Genomic DNA, 7,686 nt, shown 5'->3' on the forward strand with positions numbered 1-7,686 from the left:
CTACTTGGAGAAAGTGTTGTTTGTAGATTTTTTAGAGCAAAAGGACACCAGTATTTAAATAGTGAGATGCAGAAGGAATGCGGGGAACATGGAAAGGCGAACAATGCTAAGGAGAGCACGTGTGTTCGAGGTATAAGGAAGGGCCTGCCACAGATGCATGAGTGAGAGATCATGTGGTGTGGTGAGATAAAAGTTTGAGTACAGTGGGTAAACAGTTAATGAAACAAATTGTAAGTGATTATTTCAAGAAACAATAAGAAACTAAATGGTGCTCCCAGCTTCCTGCAGCGGCCCACTGGGCCCGCGCTCTGCTAGGCCAACCTCCTTCATGGCATGGCCGGGAAATGACATCAGCGCCCTTGCCTCAGCCCAAGAAGCCCCGACCCAGGGCTGCCCCAAAGCTGGCCGACTTGTTGGCCTCCCCAGGCTTGCAGAAGGGAGAAAAAGAACAAGAAGCAATCGAACGTATTGATGAAGTACAAAATGAAATAGAATTAATGGACAGGCCAGTGAGGAAATTTTGAAAGTAGAACAGAAATATAACAAAGTCCGCCACCCGTTTTTTCAGGAGTGGTCAGAATTGATCGCCAAAATCCCAAGTTTTTGGGTAACAACATTTGCCAACCGTCCACTAGTGTCTGCACTGCTTGGGGAGGAGGATGAAGAGGCACTGCATTATTTGACCAGAGTTAAAGTGACAGTATTTGAAGATATAAAATCAGGTTACAGAATAGATTTTTATTTTGATGAAAATCCTTACTTTGAAAATAAAGTTCTCTCCAAAGAATTTCATCTGAATGAGAGTGGTGATCCATCTTCAAAGTCCACTGAAATCAAATGGCAATCTGGGAAGGATTTGAGGAAACGCTAAGTCAAACACAGAATAAAGCCAGCAGGAAGAGGCAGCAGGAAGAACCAGAGACTGCTTCACCTGGTTCACTGACTGTTCTGATGCAGGCGCAGATGAATTAGGAGAGCTCGTCAAAGGCCACATCTGGCCAAATCCCTTGTAGTACTACTTGGTTCCTGATATGGATGATGAAGAAGAAGGGGGACATGATGATGATGACGATGATGGTGGTGGTGGTGGTGGTGGTGGTGGTGGTGGTGGAGATGATGATGAAGGGTTGGAAGATATTGATGAAGGGGATGAAGATGAAGGTGAAGAAGATGATGATGATGGAGAGGAGGATGAAGGAGGTGACTGAAAGAGAAGAACACTGATGGATGCCAACCTTCCTTTTTTTAATTTTTTCTTTTTAGTTTTTAATTTAGCCCCTGGGAGCACGTTGCAGTCTTCCCCCCAACCCCCAACCCCGTGCTCAGTCCCCCTGTTTTTGAAGTCTCTTTTCTCAACATGATGGTTCTCAACATATTTGGGGGAAATGACCTTGAGCAGAGTACAGCAGGAAAAGCGCCACTCTTCTGTTCTAAATTCATTTTCGTCCCTTCTTGTCTCAAACTATGGACTTGCCACCACCACCGTGTTCGGTGGGAAAAAAGAAAAACCTCCTGCTCCCTTGGCTCTGCTGGAAGCTGGGGGTGCTGGGCCCCTGTGCAGTAGTGCACAGAATTCTAGCTTTTTTCCTCCTTTCTCTGTATATTGGGCTCAGAACTTACACTGTGTCTCTATGTGAATATGGACAGCTAGTTAGCATTTACCACCATGTTCCTGTCTACTGTTTAATAAAAAATAAAAAGTAAAAAAAATGGGTATAGAAGGTCAGCAAAGGGTAGGTTTGAGATGTTTGGGTGGGTTAAGTGGGCATTTTGAGAACACGGCTTCTCCTTTGGCACGTTAATTGTCATGTTTGACAGACATCCTTGCAGTTTAAGATGACACTTTTAAGATAAATTTCTCTCCTCATGGTGCCCTGAGCCCTGCCACTCAGTGGGAGAATCAGCAGAACCTGCAGGATTCTATTTGGAATTGACATTCTCTATTGTAATTTTGTTTATTTTTAAATTTTTTATTTTCACTGGAAAGGAAAGAAGATGATGCTCAATTTTAAACGTTATAAGTGTACAAGTTGCTTTGTTACAATAAAATTAAATGTGTACACACACAAAAAGAGAAACTAAACAATATTTTGGAGAAAAAAGAAACAAAAGCAATGATGAAACAAAACATTTTTAAAAGCCATAATATGAAAACATACAAACAAATCAGCTAACCAACAACAACAAAGAAAAAGAAAAAAAATGCTGTTCCAGTCTGTATTTTGCTTGAATTTTTTTAAATACTGCAGTGTCTCCCTTTATTATAACTTCTTTGATGTTCTCTGAGAGTTGAAATGCAAGGAATGGACTTCTCAAAACATTTTCATTTGCGAGGTTTCTCTCCAGTATGAATTCTCTGGTACCTTTTATGTGCTGAGTGCTCAGTTGGTCACATTCATCTTATCAGAATGGTTACTTTCCAGCATGAATTCTCTGATGAAACATTAAAACTGACATACAACTAAAGGACTTGTCACATGCTTCACATATGTAGGGTTTCTCTCACGTATGAATTACATGATGTGCTCTAAGATGAGATATATTTCTAAAGGACTTATTACATTCTTCACATTTGTAGGGATTCTCTCCAATATGCATTCGCTGATGTACTCTAAGATATGACACATGACTAAAGGACTTGCCACATTCTTCATATTTGTGGGGTTTCTCTCCAGTATGACTTCCCTGCTGTAATTTGAAACTTGACATCTGAAGTAAAGGACCTGTTACATGCTTCATATCTGTAGGATTTCTGTACATTATACATGCTCTGATGTCTTCTAAGAGTTGAGGTCTGGTTGGCTACAGTCTTCCTTCTATTCACATTCCAGGGCTCCTTGTTACAGGAGACCAGAACAGGCTTACACACAGACCTATAAACACCAGATTGCTGTAGTTCTCCAACATCACCTCCCTGTACAAAGCCCTCTGAGCAGAGTCTGGGCAGTCCTACTCCTCCTGGGAGAAGTCTATAGACACATCCTTGAATGTCAATGGATCCTGAAAAGAAGTCATCTGTCTCCTCCTTCTGTGAGTTTCCTTTCCAGGCAATCTTACATAAACACTCTTTCTTTCAAAAAACTTCCTTTCAGTTCACTGAATATCCATTTCACCTGAAAAGAAGCCATCTCTATCCTCCTCCCGTGAGTTTCTTTTCCAGGCTTTCTTACATAAACAGTCTCCTTTTTCTTTTGAGAAAATTACTTTCAGTTCACTGAAAATCCACTTCACCTGTGAGTGCTGGCTCCACGTCCCGGGCTCCTCCGAGCACCCGGAGGACCGGCTCTTCCATGGTTCCGTTGCTCCCGGGAGAGCAGCCTGCTCCTGTTGCACACCCAGCGGGCTACCTCTGCTTAAATTTTTAATGGTGAAGTGTTCTGCCTAAGATTCCTACAGCCACATGTATCTGAAGCTCAGTCATAAAGACTATTTGTTACGGAGTTCAGGACCACCAGGAAAGACTACCCAGACTCAAACAAGTTCCAAATCAGTCAAATTGTTTAAAATTTCATTAGAATTTTAAAGAAAAAGAAATCCTCAGGGCAGGCAAGCTGGTAATCTTGGCAGCTGCAGTTGAGGAGGAGGTCAGACACGTGGCTGACTAGCAGCCACCTGGCTGGGAGAAGAAAGCTTTAGAGAAAAAAACACAAGATGCTAGGGGCAGCCCAAAACCTTAAAGAAAGCATGTTTAGTAAGAAAGGCATGAAGAAGAAAAGGGGAAATAACTCTTCCCTGAACTGTTGGGAAGTGGGCGCCTCCCAGACTACATGGCTGCAGCTAGGAAGTTCGCTCTCTCATTCTGCCCATCTGTTTAGGATAACCCACCTTCCTAGGAGTGGTCCTATGACCAGATGGTTGACCAGTTAAACTTACATAAAGCGGGGCACTCGGGGTATTACACATTAATTCTGATTTGTGAATGGGGTGCTTGAGATGATACTGCCTTGGCTAGGTGACAACAGGATGACAGGTGAGGCTGAAACCTTGGCTAGGGTTCTGAGCTTCGGCGTGGTCAGGGGGACCAACGCATTGGATCTCACACGCTCATCTCTGGAGCAATGAAGGAGGTAGAGGAAAAAAAAACCCAGTCATCTTGGCATTGCTGTGCTTAGTACCTGACAGGGCCAAAGCCTTGGGGATATAGGCAGTTCCATCTTGGGTGACTGGTGGGGTCAAGAACCTTGGCGGCTAGTGCTGACTACTCGGGCAGTGGACGAGGCCAAAGACTTGAGGCAATCTGGACTGTTTTCTATCTGTCATGCCCCAACATATTTTACCAGTTGAATCATTTATTTCTTACAACACAGTTCATCGCCTGGTTTTTCTTCCTCTCACACACCACCTTGACCACAATTTATTTTACATAAACAGATCCTTTTCTTGGACAGATACCAAAATGTGCACTTTTGTTTATTGCTCTGTGTGTTAAGAGAAAGAACAAGCACAACACACCATTAATTTGTGACTGGTGTTTTTGTTTGCTGCAAAGCAACGATCATAATAACCACTGAGGACAGAAACTCAGTCTTTAGTAGTATTTATTTGGGAATACATCACCTGCCATTGGGAATGTCATACGTAATTCATATCCAGCTGCTTATGGAGGTAAAAAGCGTTGCATTTTGCAACACGCACACAATGCTCCAACACAGAGAATGATGCCACACCCATTTCTTTCACACTGATTTTGGTGTTTGAAGCTATGCTTCAGGGTTATATTTTTCATTCCTCTGTAGTTGGTTAATATTTCAGGAACTAGTCAAGTTCATTACAGCTGAACTGACTAGAAAACCTTTGTATTTTCTGAAGCCAGAGTAGGGTGAAGTGGTAAACAAAACAAACCCAACTCCTGATTATCTGCTAATATATACTTAACACACTTTTGTAGCGCTTGCTATTGTGAATGTGTCAGTAGCATCTAGCAACCAGTAAATGGTAGTGTTTTGTAAGAAAATAAAAGCAAAAGCCACCTGGCTTTCTTGGACTGGTACCTTTGCCCAGAGCATGAAGAACACCTAAACTCAATTTCAGTGTCCCCTCACATGCAGCACTGTGCCAAACTGAAATTTAAGTCACATAAAATGCTGGACCACCTTGGACCATTTGACAATACTGTACTAACGCTTGCTGCTTGTTAGACAGCTCCCTACCCTCAAAGACCTTATATCAGGCTACTAGGATGCTTAGAGGCTACCCCAATCCTTCCTGACCTTCTACCAATTTAGGGAGATGGTTTCTGGTTTGGCCCAGACACTCCCTTGTGAGCCCCATCTACAGCTTTTTCAGGGGGCAATAATACCAACTTGGTACCATAAAACAAAAAGGAGATGCCAGGACCCTCCCACAACAGGATCATTCCTCTTCTGTCAGGTACTTGAAATATTAAGCAGTACCCTTGCACTTGCTCATTCCTCTTAGGGAAATCACACTCTGGATGCTACAGAGATGCAAGCGCTGAGCACGTCATCTAAGTTGCCTTCAAGGCACTCAGGGTCCCTACCACAGAAATGTTGCCTGAGCTACAAAGTGCTTTGTCCTTTTTCAAATGGGGCCATACTCCCAGGATGCAGGCCAATATTCACCTGGGTTGGCATGTATCTGTTCTCTAGGCTAGACTGGGAAATAATAGCTCTTCATCTTCTGCCCTAATAAGGTAGTTGTTGGGCCCTTACCCACCTTGGCCCGATACATGAATTATCTTTAGTTGGGAAAGCCTATGCTTTCATTCCCCCTCTAAATCAATGAAATTTAAGATTATGTTTTCAATTTCTTTGGAGAATTATGTTGCAAATTTGATGGGAATTGCTTTGAATCTGTAAATTGCTTTTGGTAGCATGGCTATTTTCACAATATATATTAATCCTACTGATCCACAAGTATAGGAGGTCTTTCCATCTTCTAGTATCCTATTCAATTTCTTAAGTTTTTATTATACAAGTCTTTCACTTCCTTGGTTATATTTATTTCAAGATTTTTTTTTGAGGTTATCATGAATGGGACTGGTTGGTTTGTGCTAACTTTGTATCTTGCTAGCTACTTTGCTGAATGTGTTCATCTGCTCCTGAAGTTTTCTGGTGGCACCTTTAGGGTCTTTTATGTACAGAATAATTTCATCTGAAAATAAGAATATTTTGACTTCTTCCTTTCCAATCTGTATCCCCTTTATCACCTTCACCTGTCTTACTGTTCTAGCTAAAACTTCAAGCACTATGTTGAACAGGAATGGAGAGAGTAGACATCCTTGTCTTGGTCCTGATTTTAAGGGAAACTTTGGATTTTTCTCCATTTAGCATGATGTTGACTGTGGGTTTATTGTATATTGCCTTTGTCATATTGAGATATATCCCCTGTATTCATAGATTCTCTGTGACTTTATCATGATGGGATGTTGTATTTTGTCAAAGGCCTTTTCTGCATCTAATGAGATGATCATGTGATTTTTGTACTTAACATTTATTTATGTGTCAGATTGCATTTTTTGATTTATGTATGTTGAATACATAAATCCCTGCATCTCTAGGATGACTTCCAGTTGATCATGCTCAACAATCTTTTTGATGTGCTCTTGCATTCAGTTTGTAAGTTTTTGTTTTGTTTTTAAAAATCCCTTCATCAATATTAAGTCAAAGGATATCAGGCATCTCGGTATGCCATCTTTTGATAAATATGTCATCTAACAAATCAAATAAACTTTTGGCATCTTTTTAAACTGCACAAGTTTTCCATATTGAACCTTGACTCTCCACTTAGTTAGGGCCATATTGATAAACTTAGCCTGATCCAATTTTATGTTCCTTCCACCACTAGCCCACACCTTTAAAATCTGTTCTCAGACACATTCCACAGACTCCTGCTTGAAATAATTAGCAAACTCATTTTTTAGTAGTGTAAGGCACCTCCTCATGGACTACACTTTCTATGTCACCTCTGGGGGACACCTTAGCCTTGAGACTGGTTATTGGTCTTGACGTGAAAGCATAACTCTCACCTTGAAGGGGTTAAGAGATAGTTTATTCTGGAGCCAAATATGAGTGACCATGGCCCAGGAATGCAGATTCCGGTGACCCCAGTTCCATGTTCCAGCATGGAAGCAGTTTCACAATGTTTTTGTAGTAACAGAACAAAGAAACTTCATAAATCAAGACACTTTTCAAATACATTGGTAGATAAAGTCAGCAGGCAGATTATAGCAAAGATGGGTGGGGATGGGGATTCTACTATAGGTCTCAGATACTATCTCATGACCACCTGATGAGATTCCTAGCCTTTTGATTGGTGGAAGGAACTGCTTCTTTGTTAAGGTAATGCATTCTATAGTCACAAGATGCTAAGGTCAGAAACAGATGGGCAAGGAGTGGCTATTTGGGGGCTAAAGATAGCCTAAGATTATTGTAAATAAGCTCTGGCTCAGCAAACATTCTGAACTCCCCACAGTCACTGAAGTATTAATCAGTTGGTCAGCCTCGCAGAGTCCAGTTCAAGACCTAGGATTTTCCTGGGAACTTTTGTTCACAGTTTAGAGGCAACAACTGGTGGGTACTAAGGGATATCCACATTGTCTTGCCTGGCATTTCCTTCAGGAATGGTCACTGGCAACTCAGCAGACAAAGCTGGATTAATTCCTTCAAGCAAGGGTGGGGAGGGAAGTTCTTCAGGGGATGGGGGTGGGGATGAATTCTCTGCTGA

At 41.7% G+C, this 7,686-nt stretch overlaps 1 pseudogene; it reads left to right on the forward strand.

Moving 5' to 3' along the window:
• Positions 1-344: 344 nt before the first annotated feature.
• Positions 345-1,193, forward strand: LOC103725879 (annotated as a pseudogene).
• The last annotated feature ends 6,493 nt before the right edge of the window (positions 1,194-7,686 follow it).

The sequence above is a fragment of the Nannospalax galili genome, unplaced genomic scaffold (genome assembly GCF_000622305.1).
Source record: "Nannospalax galili isolate Female #2095 unplaced genomic scaffold, S.galili_v1.0 scaffold1129, whole genome shotgun sequence".
Lineage (NCBI taxonomy): Eukaryota > Metazoa > Chordata > Mammalia > Rodentia > Spalacidae > Nannospalax > Nannospalax galili.